Source organism: Pseudophryne corroboree, unplaced genomic scaffold (assembly GCF_028390025.1).
Source record: "Pseudophryne corroboree isolate aPseCor3 unplaced genomic scaffold, aPseCor3.hap2 scaffold_473, whole genome shotgun sequence".
In the NCBI taxonomy this organism is placed as follows: Eukaryota; Metazoa; Chordata; class Amphibia; order Anura; family Myobatrachidae; genus Pseudophryne; species Pseudophryne corroboree.
Window position 1 is genome coordinate 326,269 of NW_026970085.1, and position 20,180 is coordinate 346,448.

Sequence of the window (20,180 nt, forward strand, 5' to 3'; positions counted from 1 at the left end):
GGGGAAGATGGTGGCGGCCTACGAGGCCATTCCGTTTGGCAGGTTCCATGCCAGGGTGTTTCAGTGGAACCTGTTGGACAAGTGGTCCGGGTCTCACCTGCACATGCACTGGAAAACAAGCCTATCTTCCAGGACCAGAGTTTCTCTCCTGTGGTGGCTCCAAAGTTCTCACCTCCTAGGGGGACGCAGGTTCGGGATCCAGGATTGGATCCTGGTGACCACGGATGCAAGTCTCCGAGGCTGGGGAGCGGTCACACAGAGGGAAATTTTCCATGGAAAATGGTCAAGCCAGGAAGCTTGTCTGCACATAAACATTCTGGAATTAAGAGCCATCTACAACGGCCTTCTACAAGCGGAACATCTCCTGTTGGACAACATAACAGCAGTGGCGTACATAAACCACCAAGGCGGAACAAGAAGCAGAGCAGCGATGGCGGAGGCCACAAGAGTTCTCCGCTGGGCGGAAAAACATACAGGCGCTCTCTCGGCGGTCTTCATTCGAGGCATGGACAACTGGGAAGCAGATTTCCTCAGCAGACACGATCTCCATCTGGAGAGTGGGGTCTTCATCAAGAGGTCTTTGCAGAAGTGACAAGTCATTGGGGAATTCCTCAAATAGACATGATGGCGTCTCGCCTCAACAAGAAACTTCAGAGATATTGTTCCAGGACGAGGGACCCTTAAGCCAGTGCGGTGGACGCCCTGGTGACGCCCTGGGTGTTTCAGTCGGTCTATGTGTTTCCTCCACTACCACTCATTCCAAAGGTGATAAGCCTCATAAGAAGAACAGGGGTTCAGGCGATACTCTTTGTTCCAGATTGGCCACGGAGGGCCTGGTATCCGGATCTTCAGGAACTGCTAATAGCAGATCCCTGGCCTCTTCCTCTAAGAGAGGATCTGTTACAGCAAGGGCCGGTTGCGTTTGACGGCATGGCGGTTGAACGCCAGATCTTAGCCCGGAAGGGTATTCCCGGTGAAGTCATCCCTACACTGCTTAAATCAAGAAAGGAGGTAACGACGAAGCATTATCACTGTATTTGGAGAAAATATGTGTCTTGGTGTGAAGCCAAGAAGGCTCTTACGGAAGAATTTTAGCTGGGTCGTTTTCTACATTTTTTGCAGGCCAGTGTGGATGCGGGCCTAAAGTTGGGCTCCATTAAAGTCCATATTTCGGCCTTATCGATTTCCTTTCAAAAAGAATTGGCCTCCCTTCCGGAAGTTCAGACTTTCGTGAAGGGTGTACTGCACATCCAACCTCCATTTGTGCCCCCGGTGGCACCATGGGACCTTAACGTGGTGTTGCAGTTCCTTATGTCACATTGGTTTGAACCTTTACAGAAGGTTGAGTTAAAATTCCTCACTTGGAAAGTGGTCATGCTATTGGCCTTGGCATCTGCAAGAATTAGTGGCCTTGTCTCACAAGAGTCCCTATTTGATCTGCCATGTGGATAGAGCGGAATTACGAACTCGTCAACAATTTCTACCAAAGGTGGTTTCTTCATTTCACATGAACCAACCTATTGTGGTGCTTGTGGCTACTGAAGCTTTGGCTGATTCAAATTCTCTCGATGTAGTCAGAGCTTTAAAGATTTATGTCGCCAGAATAGCTCGTATTAGGAAAACAGAGCCACTGTTTGTCCTGTATGCTCCCAACAAGATTGGGGCTCCTGCTTCTAAACAGACTATTGCACGTTGGATATGTAATACGATTCAGCATGCGCATTCTATGGATGGATTGCCGTTACCGAAATCGGTGAAGGGCCATTCTACCAGAAAGGTGAATTAGGATGGAGGCTGCGCTCACAATAGGAAAAAAGCTGCTATGAGTGCTGCTGGACCTGGAGGCGTCCTTCCTCCTATTGACTTGTATGATTTGGGATGGTCAGCGCGCTCTGGGGGGGATATAAGGGAAAAATGGGAATATAGGGTATTGCGGGATGGGAGTGGTACTTGGATAAGTGATTGTGTTGACTGTTTGCGTCTGATTGTAGGTTTTGCACCAATGATCAATCTGATATGGTTTCTATCTGAACTCTTTATTTGTAAATTAGATATGATTAGGTCAGCATCCTAATTTCAATATTGTGTTTGGTCCTTGTCCCACAGTTCCTTCACCACTGTCAGGTGTGTCCTGCAGACTACCCGTTGCAAGGTATACCTTCCTATTGGTATACCGATTGGACCCCAGCTCAGGTAAATGTCAGGTGTACCCTGTGGGTCACCTTTACCATAGGTGTGGTGGATGCCTATGTGCCCTCTGAACTGCGTCCTATTTGAATGTTTGGGGTATGACTAGTGCGGCGTCCCGCCTGTCAGTCCCCTCTCATGTGCGGCTCTGGGTTGTGTGGTCATAGGCTGTGTGTCTTACACTTACCGCCGGGGGCAGGTAACTACCTGCCGCCGGTGACCGCGTCTCTTCCTTCCACAACCTCAGGCCTGGTCCTCTGTGTCCGCGTCCTCCGTCTCCTTCAGTCCGCTGCGTCTTCCTTCTCCTTCAGTCCGCGCGCTTCTCCTGCAGCAGCCGGTCTCCTCCGTTCCCGGGTCCCGTTCTGCCACTTCCTGGTTCGCGCGTCACGTGCGATGTCACGTGAGCGCGCTGTCTGTGGTGAATGCCGCTGTGTCACCTTCTCCAGCCGGAGAAGGGAAGCTGTAAATGGTAATGGTGCGCGAACCAGGAAGTGGCAGAATGGGACCCGGGAACGGAGGAGACTGGCTGCTGCAGGAGAAGCGCGCGGACTGAAGGAGAAGGAAGACGCGGCAGACTGAAGGAGACGGAGGACGCGGACACAGAGGACCAGGCCTGAGGTTGTGGAAGGAAGAGACGCGGTCACCGGCGGCAGGTAGTTACCTGCCCCCGGCGGTAAGTGTAAGACACACAGCCTATGACCACACAACCCAGAGCCGCACATGAGAGGGGACTGACAGGCGGGACGCCGCACTAGTCATACCCCAAACATTCAAATAGGACGCAGTTCAGAGGGCACATAGGCATCCACCACACCTATGGTAAAGGTGACCCACAGGGTACACCTGACATTTACCTGAGCTGGGGTCCAATCGGTATACCAATAGGAAGGTATACCTTGCAACGGGTAGTCTGCAGGACACACCTGACAGTGGTGAAGGAACTGTGGGACAAGGACCAAACACAATATTGAAATTAGGATGCTGACCTAATCATATCTAATTTACAAATAAAGAGTTCAGATAGAAACCATATCAGATTGATCATTGGTGCAAAACCTACAATTAGACGCAAACAGTCAACACAATCACTTATCCAAGTACCACTCCCATCCCGCAAAACCCTATATTCCCATTTTTCCCTTATATCCCCCCCAGAGCGCGCTGACCATCCCAAATCATACCAGAAAGGTGGGCTCATCTTGGGCGGCTGCCCGAGGGGTCTCGGCGTTATAGCTTTGCCGAGTAGCTACTTGGTCGGGTTCAAACACTTTTGCAAAATTCTACAAGTTTGATACCCTGGCTGATGAGGACCTCGTGTTTGCTCAATCGGTGCTGCAGAGTCATCCGCACTCTCCCGCCCGTTCTGGAGCTTTGGTATAATCCCCATGGTCCTTTTGGAGTCCCCAGCATCCTCTAGGACATAGGAGAAAATAGGATTTTAATACCTACCGGTAAATCCTTTTCTCTTAGTCCATAGAGCATGCTGGGCGCCCGTCCCAGTGCGGACTCTGGGGGTCATTCCGAGTTGATCGCTCGTTGTTTTTTTTCCGCAACGGAGCGATCAGTCGCTAACGCGCATGCGCAATGTCCGCAGTGCGACTGCGCCAAGTAATTTTGCTATGCAGTTAGGTATTTTACTCACGGCATTACGAGGATTTCTCTTCGTTCTGATGATCGGAGTGTGATTGACAGGAAGTGGGTGTTACTGGGCGGAAACTGAGCGTTTTATGGGTGTGTGTGAAAAAACGCTGACGTATTTTTGAAAAACGCGGGAGTGGCTGGAGAAACGGGGGAGTGCCTGGGCGAACGCTGGGCGTATTTGTGACGTCAAACAGGTACGATACTGACTGAACTGATCGCAATGGCAGAGTAAGTCTCGAGCTACTCAAACTGCTAAGAAGTGTGCTAATCGCAATATTGCGAATCCGTCGTTCGCAATTCTAAGAAGCTAAGATTCACTCCCAGTAGGCGGCGGCTTAGCGTGTGCAATGCTGCTAAAAGCAGCTTGCGAGCGTACAACTCGGAATGACCTCCACTATCTGCAGTTCTTGCTATAGTTATTGCTTATGTTACACAAAAGTTGTGTTTCAGTTGTGATCAGCCTGTTGCTGATTTTGGTTCATTCCGTTAACTGGTATTTGGTTATGTAGTATACTGAGCACCACAAGACAATGAGCAGTGATACGGAGCACTGATGAGATTACTAGAACTGACACTGAGCAGCCAGATGCAGCACTGGACTATTAGTAATGTTCTGTAGTATACTGAGCACCACAATGCAGCACAAAACAATGAGCAGTGATACTGAGCACTGATGAGGATACTAGAACTGACACTGAGCAGCAAGATGCAGCACTGGACTATTAGTAATGTACTCTAGTATACTGAGCACCACAATGCAGCACAAGACAATGAGCAGTGATACTGGTCACTGATGAGGATACTACTGAGAACTGACACTGAGCAGGAGAGACACACTACAATTTCATCTTGCGCCTCTTTTTTTATTTATCTTTGCATCATGTGCTGTTTGGGGCTATTTTTTTAAGTGCCATCCTGTCTGACACTGCAGTGCCACTCCTAGATGGGCCAGGTGTTTGTGCTGCCCACTTGGGTCGCTTAGCTTAGTCATCCAGGGACCTTGGTGCAAATTTTAGGACTAAAAATAATATTGGGAGGTGTGAGGTGTTCAGAATAGACTGGAAAGGAGTAGAAATTATGGTTATTGAGCTTAATACTATAGGATCAAAATTACCCCAAAATTCTATGATTTTAGCTGTTTGAGGTTTTAAAAAAAAATCACCCGAATCCAAAACCCAAAAGGGTGGTTTTGCCAAAACGCGTCCGTATCCAAAACACAACTGCGGATCCGAAACCAAAACCAAAACATGAAACACGAAAAATGCCCGCTGCACATCTCTAGTTAGGGGAGAAGCATGTAGCCTTGTAGACTATGCACAGCTATATCTAGAAAAATATACGATCTAATCTTTAACCAACCAATGCAAGAAAGTATTTAATGTGAAAATACGAAACACTAGACTAATTGGAGGTGCGCCCTAAAGCAAATTACAATGTTAGGATTAGGGGGTTCGGAAAGACCTCTAGTGTATACTAGAGATGAGCGGGTTCGGTTTCTCTGAATCCGAACCCGCCAGAACTTCATGTTTTTTTTCACGGGTCCGAGCGACTCGGATCTTCCCGCCTTGCTCGGTTAACCCGAGCGCGCCCGAACGTCATCATGACGCTGTCGGATTCTCGCGAGGCTCGGATTCTATATAAGGAGCCGCGCGTCACCGCCATTTTCACACGTGCATTGAGATTGATAGGGAGAGGACGTGGCTGGCGTCCTCTCCGTTTAGACACTTGATTTACTAATTTTGGGGAGCATTAGGAGTACTCAGTAGTGTACAGTGCAGAGTTTTGCTGATAGTGACCAGTGACCACCACTTTTATTTATAATCCGTTCTCTGCCTGAAAAAAGCGATACACAGCACACAGTGACTCAGTCACATACCATATCTGTGTGCACTGCTCAGGCTCAGGCCAGTGTGCTGCATCATCTATATATATTATATATCTGTCTGACTGCTCAGCTCACACAGCTTATAATTGTGGGGGAGACTGGGGAGCACTACTGCAGTGCCAGTTATAGGTTATAGCAGGAGCCAGGAGTACATAATATATTATATAGTGAGTGACCACCAGACACACAGTGCAGTTTATTTAATATATCCGTTCTCTGCCTGAAAAAAGCGATACACACAGTGACTCAGTCAGTCACATACCATATCTGTGTGCACTGCTCAGGCTCAGGCCAGTGTGCTGCATCATCTATATATATTATATATCTGTCTGACTGCTCAGCTCACACAGCTTATAATTGTGGGGGAGACTGGGGAGCACTACTGCAGTGCCAGTTATAGGTTATAGCAGGAGCCAGGAGTACATAATATTATATTAAAATTAAACAGTGCACACTTTTGCTGCAGGAGTGCCACTGCCAGTGTGACTAGTGACCAGTGACCTGACCACCAGTATATAATATTAGTAGTATACTATCTCTTTATCAACCAGTCTATATTAGCAGCAGACACAGTACAGTGCGGTAGTTCACGGCTGTGGCTACCTCTGTGTCGGCACTCGGCAGCCCGTCCATAATTGTATATACCACCTAACCGTGGTTTTTTTTTCTTTCTTTATACATACATACTAGTTACGAGTATACTATCTCTTTATCAACCAGTCTATATATTAGCAGCAGACACAGTACAGTGCGGTAGTTCACGGCTGTGGCTACCTCTGTGTCGGCACTCGGCAGCCCGTCCATAATTGTATATACCACCTAACCGTGGTTTTTTTTTCTTTCTTTATACATACATACTAGTTACGAGTATACTATCTCTTTATCAACCAGTCTATATTAGCAGCAGACACAGTACAGTGCGGTAGTTCACGGCTGTGGCTACCTCTGTGTCGGCACTCGGCAGCCCGTCCATAATTGTATATACCACCTAACCGTGGTTTTTTTTTCTTTCTTTATACATACATACTAGTTACGAGTATACTATCTCTTTATCAACCAGTCTATATATTAGCAGCAGACACAGTACAGTGCGGTAGTTCACGGCTGTGGCTACCTCTGTGTCGGCACTCGGCAGCCCGTCCATAATTGTATATACCACCTAACCGTGGTTTTTTTTTTCTTTCTTTATACATACATACTAGTTACGAGTATACTATCTCTTTATCAACCAGTCTATATATTAGCAGCAGACACAGTACAGTGCGGTAGTTCACGGCTGTGGCTACCTCTGTGTCGGCACTCGGCAGCCCGTCCATAATTGTATATACCACCTAACCGTGGTTTTTTTTTCTTTCTTTATACATACATACTAGTTACGAGTATACTATCTCTTTATCAACCAGTCTATATATTAGCAGCAGACACAGTACAGTGCGGTAGTTCACGGCTGTGGCTACCTCTGTGTCGGCACTCGGCAGCCCGTCCATAATTGTATATACCACCTAACCGTGGTTTTTTTTTCTTTCTTTATACATACATACTAGTTACGAGTATACTATCTCTTTATCAACCAGTCTATATATTAGCAGCAGACACAGTACAGTGCGGTAGTTCACGGCTGTGGCTACCTCTGTGTCGGCACTCGGCAGCCCGTCCATAATTGTATATACCACCTAACCGTGGTTTTTTTTTCTTTCTTTATACATACATACTAGTTACGAGTATACTATCTCTTTATCAACCAGTCTATATATTAGCAGCAGACACAGTACAGTGCGGTAGTTCACGGCTGTGGCTACCTCTGTGTCGGCACTCGGCAGCCCGTCCATAATTGTATATACCACCTAACCGTGGTTTTTTTTCTTTCTTTATACATACATACTAGTTACGAGTATACTATCTCTTTATCAACCAGTCTATATATTAGCAGCAGACACAGTACAGTGCGGTAGTTCACGGCTGTGGCTACCTCTGTGTCGGCACTCGGCAGCCCGTCCATAATTGTATACTAGTATCCAATCCATCCATCTCCATTGTTTACCTGAGGTGCCTTTTAGTTGTGCCTATTAAAATATGGAGAACAAAAATGTTGAGGTTCCAAAATTAGGGAAAGATCAAGATCCACTTCCACCTCGTGCTGAAGCTGCTGCCACTAGTCATGGCCGAGACGATGAAATGCCAGCAACGTCGTCTGCCAAGGCCGATGCCCAATGGCATAGTACAGAGCATGTCAAAACCAAAACACCAAATATCAGTAAAAAAAGGACTCCAAAACCTAAAATAAAATTGTCGGAGGAGAAGCGTAAACTTGCCAATATGCCATTTACCACTCGGAGTGGCAAGGAACGGCTGAGGCCCTGGCCTATGTTCATGGCTAGTGGTTCAGCTTCACATGAGGATGGAAGCACTCAGCCTCTCGCTAGAAAAATGAAAAGACTCAAGCTGGCAAAAGCAGCACAGCAAAGAACTGTGCATTCTTCGAAATCCCAAATCCACAAGGAGAGTCCAATTGTGTCGGTTGCGATGCCTGACCTTCCCAACACTGGACGTGAAGAGCATGCGCCTTCCACCATTTGCACGCCCCCTGCAAGTGCTGGAAGGAGCACCCGCAGTCCAGTTCCTGATAGTCAGATTGAAGATGTCAGTGTTGAAGTACACCTGGATGAGGAGGATATGGGTGTTGCTGGCGCTGGGGAGGAAATTGACCAGGAGGATTCTGATGGTGAGGTGGTTTGTTTAAGTCAGGCACCCGGGGAGACACCTGTTGTCCGTGGGAGGAATATGGCCGTTGACATGCCAGGTGAAAATACCAAAAAAATCAGCTCTTCGGTGTGGAGGTATTTCACCAGAAATGCGGACAACAGGTGTCAAGCCGTGTGTTCCCTTTGTCAAGCTGTAATAAGTAGGGGTAAGGACGTTAACCACCTCGGAACATCCTCCCTTATACGTCACCTGCAGCGCATTCATAATAAGTCAGTGACAAGTTCAAAAACTTTGGGTGACAGCGGAAGCAGTCCACTGACCAGTAAATCCCTTCCTCTTGCAACCAAGCTCACGCAAACCACCCCACCAACTCCCTCAGTGTCAATTTCCTCCTTCCCCAGGAATGCCAATAGTCCTGCAGGCCATGTCACTGGCAAGTCTGACGAGTCCTTTCCTGCCTGGGATTCCTCCGATGCATCCTTGCGTGTAACGCCTACTGCTGCTGGCGCTGCTGTTGTTGCCGCTGGGAGTCGATGGTCATCCCAGAGGGGAAGTCGTAAGCCCACTTGTACTACTTCCAGTAAGCAATTGACTGTTCAACAGTCCTTTGCGAGGAAGATGAAATATCACAGCAGTCATCCTACTGCAAAGCGGATAACTGAGTCCTTGACAACTATGTTGGTGTTAGACGTGCGTCCGGTATCCGCCGTTAGTTCACAGGGAACTAGACAATTTATTGAGGCAGTGTGCCCCCGTTACCAAATACCATCTAGGTTCCACTTCTCTAGGCAGGCGATACCGAGAATGTACACGGACGTCAGAAAAAGACTCGCCAGTCTCCTAAAAAATGCAGTTGTACCCAATGTCCACTTAACCACGGACATGTGGACAAGTGGAGCAGGGCAGGGTCAGGACTATATGACTGTGACAGCCCACTGGGTAGATGTTTGGACTCCCGCCGCAAGAACAGCAGCGGCGGCACCAGTAGCAGCATCTCGCAAACGCCAACTCTTTCCTAGGCAGGCTACGCTTTGTATCACCGCTTTCCAGAATACGCACACAGCTGAAAACCTCTTACGGCAACTGAGGAAGATCATCGCGGAATGGCTTACCCCAATTGGACTCTCCTGTGGATTTGTGGCATCGGACAACGCCAGCAATATTGTGTGTGCATTAAATATGGGCAAATTCCAGCACGTCCCATGTTTTGCACATACCTTGAATTTGGTGGTGCAGAATTTTTTAAAAAACGACAGGGGCGTGCAAGAGATGCTGTCGGTGGCCAGAAAAATTGCGGGACACTTTCGGCGTACAGGCACCACGTACAGAAGACTGGAGCACCACCAAAAACTACTGAACCTGCCCTGCCATCATCTGAAGCAAGAAGTGGTAACGAGGTGGAATTCAACCCTCTATATGCTTCAGAGGTTGGAGGAGCAGCAAAAGGCCATTCAAGCCTATACAATTGAGCACGATATAGGAGATGGAATGCACCTGTCTCAAGTGCAGTGGAGAATGATTTCAACGTTGTGCAAGGTTCTGATGCCCTTTGAACTTGCCACACGTGAAGTCAGTTCAGACACTGCCAGCCTGAGTCAGGTCATTCCCCTCATCAGGCTTTTGCAGAAGAAGCTGGAGGCATTGAAGAAGGAGCTAAAAGGGAGCGATTCCGCTAGGCATGTGGGACTTGTGGATGCAGCCCTTAATTCGCTTAACAAGGATTCACGGGTGGTCAATCTGTTGAAATCAGAGCACTACATTTTGGCCACCGTGCTCGATCCTAGATTTAAAGCCTACCTTGGATCTCTCTTTCCGGCAGACACAGGTCTGCTGGGGTTGAAAGACCTGCTGGTGACAAAATTGTCAAGTCAAGCGGAACGCGACCTGTCAACATCTCCTCCTTCACATTCTCCCGCAACTGGGGGTGCGAGGAAAAGGCTCAGAATTCCGAGCCCACCCGCTGGCGGTGATGCAGGGCAGTCTGGAGTGACTGCTGATGCTGACATCTGGTCCGGACTGAAGGACCTGACAACGATTACGGACATGTCGTCTACTGTCACTGCATATGATTCTCTCAACATTGATAGAATGGTGGAGGATTATATGAGTGACCGCATCCAAGTAGGCACGTCACACAGTCCGTACTTATACTGGCAGGAAAAAGAGGCAATTTGGAGGCCCTTGCACAAACTGGCTTTATTCTACCTAAGTTGCCCTCCCACAAGTGTGTACTCCGAAAGAGTGTTTAGTGCCGCCGCTCACCTTGTCAGCAATCGGCGTACGAGGTTACATCCAGAAAATGTGGAGAAGATGATGTTCATTAAAATGAATTATAATCAATTCCTCCGCGGAGACATTGACCAGCAGCAATTGCCTCCACAAAGTACACAGGGAGCTGAGATGGTGGATTCCAGTGGGGACGAATTGATAATCTGTGAGGAGGGGGATGTACACGGTGATATATCGGAGGGTGAAGATGAGGTGGACATCTTGCCTCTGTAGAGCCAGTTTGTGCAAGGAGAGATTAATTGCTTCTTTTTTGGGGGGGGTCCAAACCAACCCGTCATATCAGTCACAGTCGTGTGGCAGACCCTGTCACTGAAATGATGGGTTGGTTAAAGTGTGCATGTCCTGTTTTGTTTATACAACATAAGGGTGGGTGGGAGGGCCCAAGGACAATTCCATCTTGCACCTCTTTTTTCTTTTCTTTTTCTTTGCATCATGTGCTGATTGGGGAGGGTTTTTTTGGAAGGGACATCCTGCGTGACACTGCAGTGCCACTCCTAGATGGGCCCGGTGTTTGTGTCGGCCACTAGGGTCGCTAATCTTACTCACACAGTCAGCTACCTCATTGCGCCTCTTTTTTTCTTTGCGTCATGTGCTGTTTGGGGAGGGTTTTTTGGAAGGGACATCCTGCGTGACACTGCAGTGCCACTCCTAGATGGGCCCGGTGTTTGTGTCGGCCACTAGGGTCGCTAATCTTACTCACACAGCTACCTCATTGCGCCTCTTTTTTTCTTTGCGTCATGTGCTGTTTGGGGAGGGTTTTTTGGAAGGGACATCCTGCGTGACACTGCAGTGCCACTCCTAGATGGGCCCGGTGTTTGTGTCGGCCACTAGGGTCGCTAATCTTACTCACACAGCTACCTCATTGCGCCTCTTTTTTTCTTTGCGTCATGTGCTGTTTGGGGAGGGTTTTTTGGAAGGGACATCCTGCGTGACACTGCAGTGCCACTCCTAGATGGGCCCGGTGTTTGTGTTGGCCACTAGGGTCGCTAATCTTACTCACACAGCTACCTCATTGCGCCTCTTTTTTTCTTTGCGTCATGTGCTGTTTGGGGAGGGTTTTTTGGAAGGGCCATCCTGCGTGACACTGCAGTGCCACTCCTAGATGGGCCCGGTGTTTGTATCGGCCACTAGGGTCGCTAATCTTACTCACACAGCTACCTCATTGCGCCTCTTTTTTTCTTTGCGTCATGTGCTGTTTGGGGAGGGTTTTTTGGAAGGGCCATCCTGCGTGACACTGCAGTGCCACTCCTAGATGGGCCCGGTGTTTGTGTCGGCCACTAGGGTCGCTAATCTTACTCACACAGCTACCTCATTGCGCCTCTTTTTTTCTTTGCGTCATGTGCTGTTTGGGGAGGGTTTTTTGGAAGGGACATCCTGCGTGACACTGCAGTGCCACTCCTAGATGGGCCCGGTGTTTGTGTCGGCCACTAGGGTCGCTTATCTTACTCACACAGCGACCTCGGTGCAAATTTTAGGACTAAAAATAATATTGTGAGGTATTCAGAATAGACTGAAAATGAGTGTAAATTATGGTTTTTGAGGTTAATAATACTTTGGGATCAAAATGACCCCCAAATTCTATGATTTAAGCTGTTTTTTAGTGTTTTTTGAAAAAAACACCCGAATCCAAAACACACCCGAATCCGACAAAAAAAATTCGGTGAGGTTTTGCCAAAACGCGTTCGAACCCAAAACACGGCCGCGGAACCGAACCCAAAACCAAAACACAAAACCCGAAAAATTTCAGGCGCTCATCTCTAGTGTATACACTACTATAATAAGAATTTACTCACCGGTAATTCTATTTCTCGTAGTCCGTAGTGGATGCTGGGAACTCCGTAAGGACCATGGGGAATAGCGGGCTCCGAAGGAGGCTGGGCACTCTAGAAAGATCTTAGACTACCTGGTGTGCACTGGCTCCTCCCACTATGACCCTCCTCCAAGCCTCAGTTAGGTACTGTGCCCGGACGAGCGTACACAATAAGGAAGGATTTTGAATCCCGGGTAAGACTCATACCAGCCACACCAATCACACCGTACAACTCGTGATATGAAACACAGTTAACAGTATGAAACAATAGAGCCTCTCAACAGATGGCTCAACAATAACCCGATTTAGTTAACAATAACTATGTACAAGTATTGCAGATAAACCGCACTTGGGATGGGCGCCCAGCATCCACTACGGACTACGAGAAATAGAATTACCGGTGAGTAAATTCTTATTTTCTCTAACGTCCTAGTGGATGCTGGGAACTCCGTAAGGACCATGGGGATTATACCAAAGCTCCCAAACGGGCGGGAGAGTGCGGATGACTCTGCAGCACTGAATGAGAGAACTCCAGGTCCTCCTCAGCCAGGGTATCAAATTTGTAGAATTTTGCAAACGTGTTTGCCCCTGACCAAGTAGCTGCTCGGCAAAGTTGTAAAGCCGAGACCCCTCGGGCAGCCGCCCAAGATGAGCCCACCTTCCTTGTGGAATGGGCATTGACAGATTTTGGCTGTGGCAGGCCTGCCACAGTATGTGCAAGCTGAATTGTACTACAAATCCAACGAGCAATAGTCTGCTTAGAAGCAGGAGCACCCAGCTTGTTAGGTGCATATAGGATAAACAGCGAGTCAGATTTTCTGACTCTAGCCATTCTGGAAACATATATTTTCAGTGCCCTGACAACGTCTAGCAACTTGGAGTCCTCCAAGTCCCTAGTAGCCTAGGCACCACAATAGGCTGGTTCAGGTGAAACGCTGACACCACCTTTGGGAGAAACTGGGGACGAGTCCTCAATTCTGCCCTATCCATATGGAAAATCAAATAAGGGCTATTACAAGACAAAGCCGCCAACTTTGATACTCGCCTGGCAGAAGCCAAGGCCAATAACATAACCACCTTCCACGTGAGATATTTCAGATCCACGGTTTTTAGTGGTTCAAACCAATGTGATTTTAAGAAACTCAACACCACGTTGAGATCCCAAGGTGCCACAGGAGGCACAAACGGGGGCTGACTCTGCAGCACTCCTTTTATAAATGTCTGAACTTCAGGTACTGAAGCTAGTTCTTTTTGAAAGAAAATCGACAGAGCCGAGATCTGTACCTTAATGGAACCCAATTTAAGGCCCATAGTCACTCCTGCTTGCAGGAAATGCAGAAATCGACCTAGTTGAAATTCCTCTGTTGGGGCCCTTTCGGCCTCACACCATGCAACATATTTTCGCCATATGCGGTGATAATGAGTTGCTGTAACCTCTTTCCTGGCTTTAGTAAGCGTAGGAATGACTTCCTCCGGAATGCCCTTTTCCTTCAGGATCCGGCGTTCAACCGCCATGCCGACAAACGCAGCCGCGGTAAGTCTTGGAACAGACAGGGCCCCTGCTGCCGCAGGTCCTGTCTGAGTGGCAGAGGCCATGGGTCCTCCGATATAAATTCTTGAAGTTCTGGGTACCAAGCTCTTCTTGGCCATCCACGAGAGAAGGCTGGTTACTGATAGTCTGGTGTGATGTGATGTCCTGACGTATGGAGTCAATTTTGGATGTGAAGTAAGTGGCAAAGTCAAGAGCAGAGAGTGAGGAAGGGAGACGAGGTGGAGGTGGGCAGAGGAGTGAGTTGAGAGTGGCAAAGAGGCGCCGGGGGTTGGAAGACTGGGAGGAGATGAGGTTCTTGAAGTATGACTGTTTAGCAAGAGAAAGGGCAGCACTGAAGGATGAGAGCATAAGTTTGAAATGGAGGAAGTCTGCCTTAGAGCGTGATTTCCTCCAGTGTCGCTCAGCCGTACGTGAGCATTTTTGCAGATATCTGGTGCATTTGGTGTGCCAGGGTTGAGGTGTTAATTTGTGAGGGTGAATAGTGGTTGGTGGAGCAACAGAGTCAAGAGCAGAAGTAAGGGAAGCATTGTATGTGGAAGTGGCTTGTTCACGGCATGAGAGAGAGAGAATAGGAGAGAGAAGTGAGTCAAACAGGGAGGAAAGGAATGTGGTGTCAATAGCTTCAATGTTACGCTTAGTGATGGTAGCCTTAGGAGGTAGAGATGGGGAAGTCGAGAGAGATAGGTTGAAGGAGAGCAGGTGGTGGTCAGAGAGGGGAAATGGGGAGTTGGAAAAATCAGAAATATCACAGCGGTGAGTGAAGACCAGATCCAGTGAGCTCCCATTCACATGGGAGGGTGAGGAGGTCCACTGGGAGAGACCAAGTGAAGAGGTGAGGTTAAGGAGTTTAGAGGCAGGGGATTGTGTGGGGATGTCAATAGGGATGTTGAAATCGCCTAGGATAATGGTGGGAATGTCAGAAGAGAGGAAGTGAGGAAGCCAGGAAGCAAAGTTGTCGATTAATTTGGAAGCAGTGCCAGGGGGGCGGTAAATGACAGCTACTCTAAGATGGACTGGTTGGAAGAGGCATATGGCGTGGACCTCAAATGTAGAGAATATAAGGGATGGTTCTGGTGGTATGAGTTGGTAGGAGTAACTAGAAGGTAAAAGGACCCCAACACCACCCCCATGGCGACCCCCAGGTCGGGGTGTGTGTGTGAATGTAAGGCCCCCAGCAGAGAGAGCAGCAGCAGAAGTAGTGTCAGAGGGCGTAATCCAAGTTTCAGTAATGGCTAGTAGGTGTAGGGAGTGGGAAATGAAAAGGTCATGAGTAGGGACCAGTTTGTTATAAACAGATCTGGCATTCCAGAGGGCACAGGATAGGGGGTATGAGTTTGTGGGAGAGATGTGAATTAGATTTTCAGGGTTGCTGTAGCGATGAGGTGGGATTAAGTTTGAGGGCAGGGATGATGAGAGAGTAGTGATGGTACGGGTGCCGGAGCTAGGAGGGGAAACTGCAGGAGGTGGGCAGGGAGGGAGGTCAGTGTGATGTGGATGGGGGTGTGGGGAGGTGACAGGGAAGGGAGAGAGGGAGCAGGGCTGAGTTGTGGGGTAGCAGGACCATGGGGCAGAGGTGAATGAAAGTGGGGTAACAGGAAAGGTGGGGGAAGGAAACAGAGGGATGGAGGGGAGACAGAGGAGGGGAGAGAGGAGGAGGTGGAGGAGACTAGGGGGGAAGGCTAAAGATACATTATTAGGTAGACACTGAGTGATGTGGGGAGTATAAGAAAACCTTGACATAGTGTTAAGTAGGTAAATAGGTTGAGGGAAAGTGGAAGTAGGAGAGGAGACTGTAAGGCAATCCGAGCAGAAGAATTGCAGAAATGCAGGTGAGAAAAGCAGTGTAGGCTCAAGGGGTGTAGATTTAGTATGAAATGAGTCAAAAGCGTAGATAAAGTGGGTGCAGAAAAGTATTTGGAGTGTAAGAAATGAAAGGATTGTGAGAGGTTTAAGAAGCAATGGTAATTATGTTAGATGTTTTAAGTGTTTGCAGGTAAAATTGCATTGGTGCAGCTGTGCTTAAAAAACAAAATTACAATAATACAGATACAGGCATTTGTAGGTGAAATGGATGGTTTATGAAATGTCCAAGTAAGGTAGTTCTGTGCTATGTAATCAGATGCAACAATCAGGAGGTGAGTGATCTGAGGAGTAAGTGACTCGCATTTGTTATTAGTTCTTCAGTTTTCTTTGTTTTGTTAGATTGGTGTGCTTCTGTTTTCCTTCTTTTTCACTTCGATTGAACGCTGATTGAACACTGCTGTTATGTGTCAATTTTATCACGCTTTGATAAAAATGCACGCTTAGATCAATAAATGCACAGCCAAATGGCTTTGCACAGCCTACACCATTGGACTTAAGTAGAAGACTATTACAAGTGAAACCAATAATTGAAATCTGTAACCACACCCCACCCCCTCAAATGCCAGGCAATAAATTACCTTAAAAACAACAACCAGGCATTCCACAAAGATTAAACTGGGTCTATATCATTCAAAACTTTAAAAAAGTACTTCAAAATCACATACTATGCAATAATGTTTCAATTTGCATTACCCAGCAGAATTAGCTTCGCATATATAGATATAGTGCAGCAGAATATATTGGTGGTTGTAGTCAATTGTAATTACTCAGCAGAATTAGCTTTGCATATATAGATATAGTGCAGCAGAATATATTGGTGGTTGTAGTCAATTGTAATTACCCAGCAGAATTAGCTTTGCAAATATATAGTGCAGCAGAATATATTGGTGGTTGTAGTCAGTTGTAATTACCCAGCAGAATTAGCTTTGCATATATATAGTGCAGCAGAATATATTGGTGGTTGTAGTCAATTGTAATTACCCAGCAGCAGCTCTACTGCACTCAACATCACCAGTGCTCACAATATATATAATGCTATATACTATGCCATAGTGGTGCTTACTATATAACACCTCCTACTGCGTTCCCCCTGGCAATGAGCATGACACCCAGAGAGTGAAACCCCTGGCAATGAGCATGACACCCAGCACGTGAAACTCTTGGCATTGAGCAGTTTTTGTAAAAGTAATTAGAAGCTTTACTGTAGGGCATAGTGTATCACAGATATTGTGGTGAGTGACATAATATGTTCCAAAGGGCATTAATGTGTGGGGCTTAACATGGTGGAAATTACTGTACTTTTTTCCCTGTGGTGGCCGAGGTCAGTTGGTGCAGGGTCAAGAACTGGGGTGTAAGGTAGTCTTTGCCTGCAAGGCTACGCCCATTTTATGGAGACCATACCCATTTTTGCGAGGTCACGCCCCCCCCCCATCCCGTCCGGAGCGCTCACGCAAATATAGTTTTTTTTATATATATATATATATATATATATATATATATATGGGGGAGGGGCACAATTTTTAATGCCAATGGTGGCGGGGGGCACGCATTTGAAGCCAAATTGTTTAGAAACACCCCTGCAAGAAAATATCTGTAAATCCAATGTTACCATAAGTGTGGCATATACCTGCGCTTGCTCGCGGGGTGAGAACATCTCCCTAATTGAATTCAGCGATATGAATAGAGGTTGTGCAGCAGCCACAGAAAGGGTTAATCTCTGCAGCTTGTCACTAAATTACATTGTTGCAATTTTAGCTGGGAGCTGCAATAATTACTCTAATATATAACACAGCCAACACTTCTATATTCACACAATATACTGCATGGTGAATATAGAAGTGGTGCTTACTAAACAGCACCTCCTACTGCATTCCACATCACCGCTGGTCACACTCATATCAGGCCCATAATGCTGTATACTATGCCATAGTGGTGCTTACTATATAACACCAGGTGCTGTGCAGTGGTCAAAACACACTAACTGGTCCCATGCTGTTGTTGAACTAAAGGCCTATACACACGATGAGATTCGGTCTATGCTAATAGGTTTAAAAAGGTTACATAAAAGCTACTTTATGTATTTATTCATTAAAGTTTTTAAGTTGTATTTTACAACCATACAATGATATGATATATAATGTATCGTATAATCATTACATAATGTTGATGGCATTGAATTGTCTCTGCCTTGACTAGTGGCAGCAGCTTCAGCACTAGGTGGAAGTGGATCTTGATCTTTCCCTATTTTACCCTCCACCTTTTTGTTCTCCATTTTTTAATGTGTGGAATTATATGCCAGTAATATATCTGGAATTAGACGGTGGTAATGTCTGGAATTAGATACCACTAGATAGATACCAGATATCACTGCATACCCTCCAACATTTTACACACAAAAATTGGTACAAATTAGAAAAAGGGGCGTGGTCATGGGTAAAGGGGGCGTGGTCACGCCCCTTTTCCTATACTTTCAATGGAAGTTTGGAGAGCCAAAAATAGGTACAGACCATGAAAAAAAGGTACTGTACCTATTAAAAAGGTACAGTTGGAGGGTATGTCACTGTGACTGGAATGATGACATATGCACAGTGACAGGACACTACCACAGCACCCTACAGCAGCCATATGCGGCACAAGACACTGGAGTATTAGTAATGTACTGTAGTATACTGAGCACCACAAGACAATGAGCAGTGATACGGAGCACTGATGAGATTACTAGAACTGACACTGAGCAGCCAGATGCAGCACTGGACTATTAGTAATGTTCTGTAGTATACTGAGCACCACAATGCAGCACAAAACAATGAGCAGTGATACTGAGCACTGATGAGGATACTAGAACTGACACTGAGCAGCAAGATGCAGCACTGGACTATTAGTAATGTACTCTAGTATACTGAGCACCACAATGCAGCACAAGACAATGAGCAGTGATACTGAGCACTGATGAGGATACTACTGAGAACTGACACTGAGCAGGAGAGACACACTACAATTTCATCTTGCGCCTCTTTTTTTATTTATCTTTGCATCATGTGCTGTTTGGGGCTATTTTTTTAAGTGCCATCCTGTCTGACACTGCAGTGCCACTCCTAGATGGGCCAGGTGTTTGTGCTGCCCACTTGGGTCGCTTAGCTTAGTCATCCAGGGACCTTGGTGCAAATTTTAGGACTAAAAATAATATTGAGAGGTGTGAGGTGTTCAGAATAGACTGGAAAGGAGTAGAAATTATGGTTATTGAGCTTAATACTATAGGATCAAAATTACCCCGAAATTCTATGATTTTAGCTGTTTGAGGTTTTAAAAAAAAATCACCCGAATCCAAAACCCAAAAGGGTGGTTTTGCCAAAACGCGTCCGTATCCAAAACACAACTGTGGATCCGAAACCAAAACCAAAACATGAAACACGAAAAATGCCCGCTGCACATCTCTAGTTAGGGGAGAAGCATGTAGCCTTGTAGACTATGCACAGCTATATCTAGAAAAATATACGATCTAATCTTTAACCAACCAATGCAAGAAAGTATTTAATGTGAAAATACGAAACACTAGACTAATTGGAGGTGCGCCCTAAAGCAAATTACAATGTTAGGATTAGGGGGTTCGGAAAGACCTCTAGTGTATACACTACTATAATAAGAATTTACTCACCGGTAATTCTATTTCTCGTAGTCCGTAGTGGATGCTGGGAACTCCGTAAGGACCATGGGGAATAGCGGGCTCCGAAGGAGGCTGGGCACTCTAGAAAGATCTTAGACTACCTGGTGTGCACTGGCTCCTCCCACTATGACCCTCCTCCAAGCCTCAGTTAGGTACTGTGCCCGGACGAGCGTACACAATAAGGAAGGATTTTGAATCCCGGGTAAGACTCATACCAGCCACACCAATCACACCGTACAACTCGTGATATGAAACACAGTTAACAGTATGAAACAATAGAGCCTCTCAACAGATGGCTCAACAATAACCCGATTTAGTTAACAATAACTGTACAAGTATTGCAGATAAACCGCACTTGGGATGGGCGCCCAGCATCCACTACGGACTACGAGAAATAGAATTACCGGTGAGTAAATTCTTATTTTCTCTAACGTCCTAGTGGATGCTGGGAACTCCGTAAGGACCATGGGGATTATACCAAAGCTCCCAAACGGGCGGGAGAGTGCGGATGACTCTGCAGCACTGAATGAGAGAACTCCAGGTCCTCCTCAGCCAGGGTATCAAATTTGTAGAATTTTGCAAACGT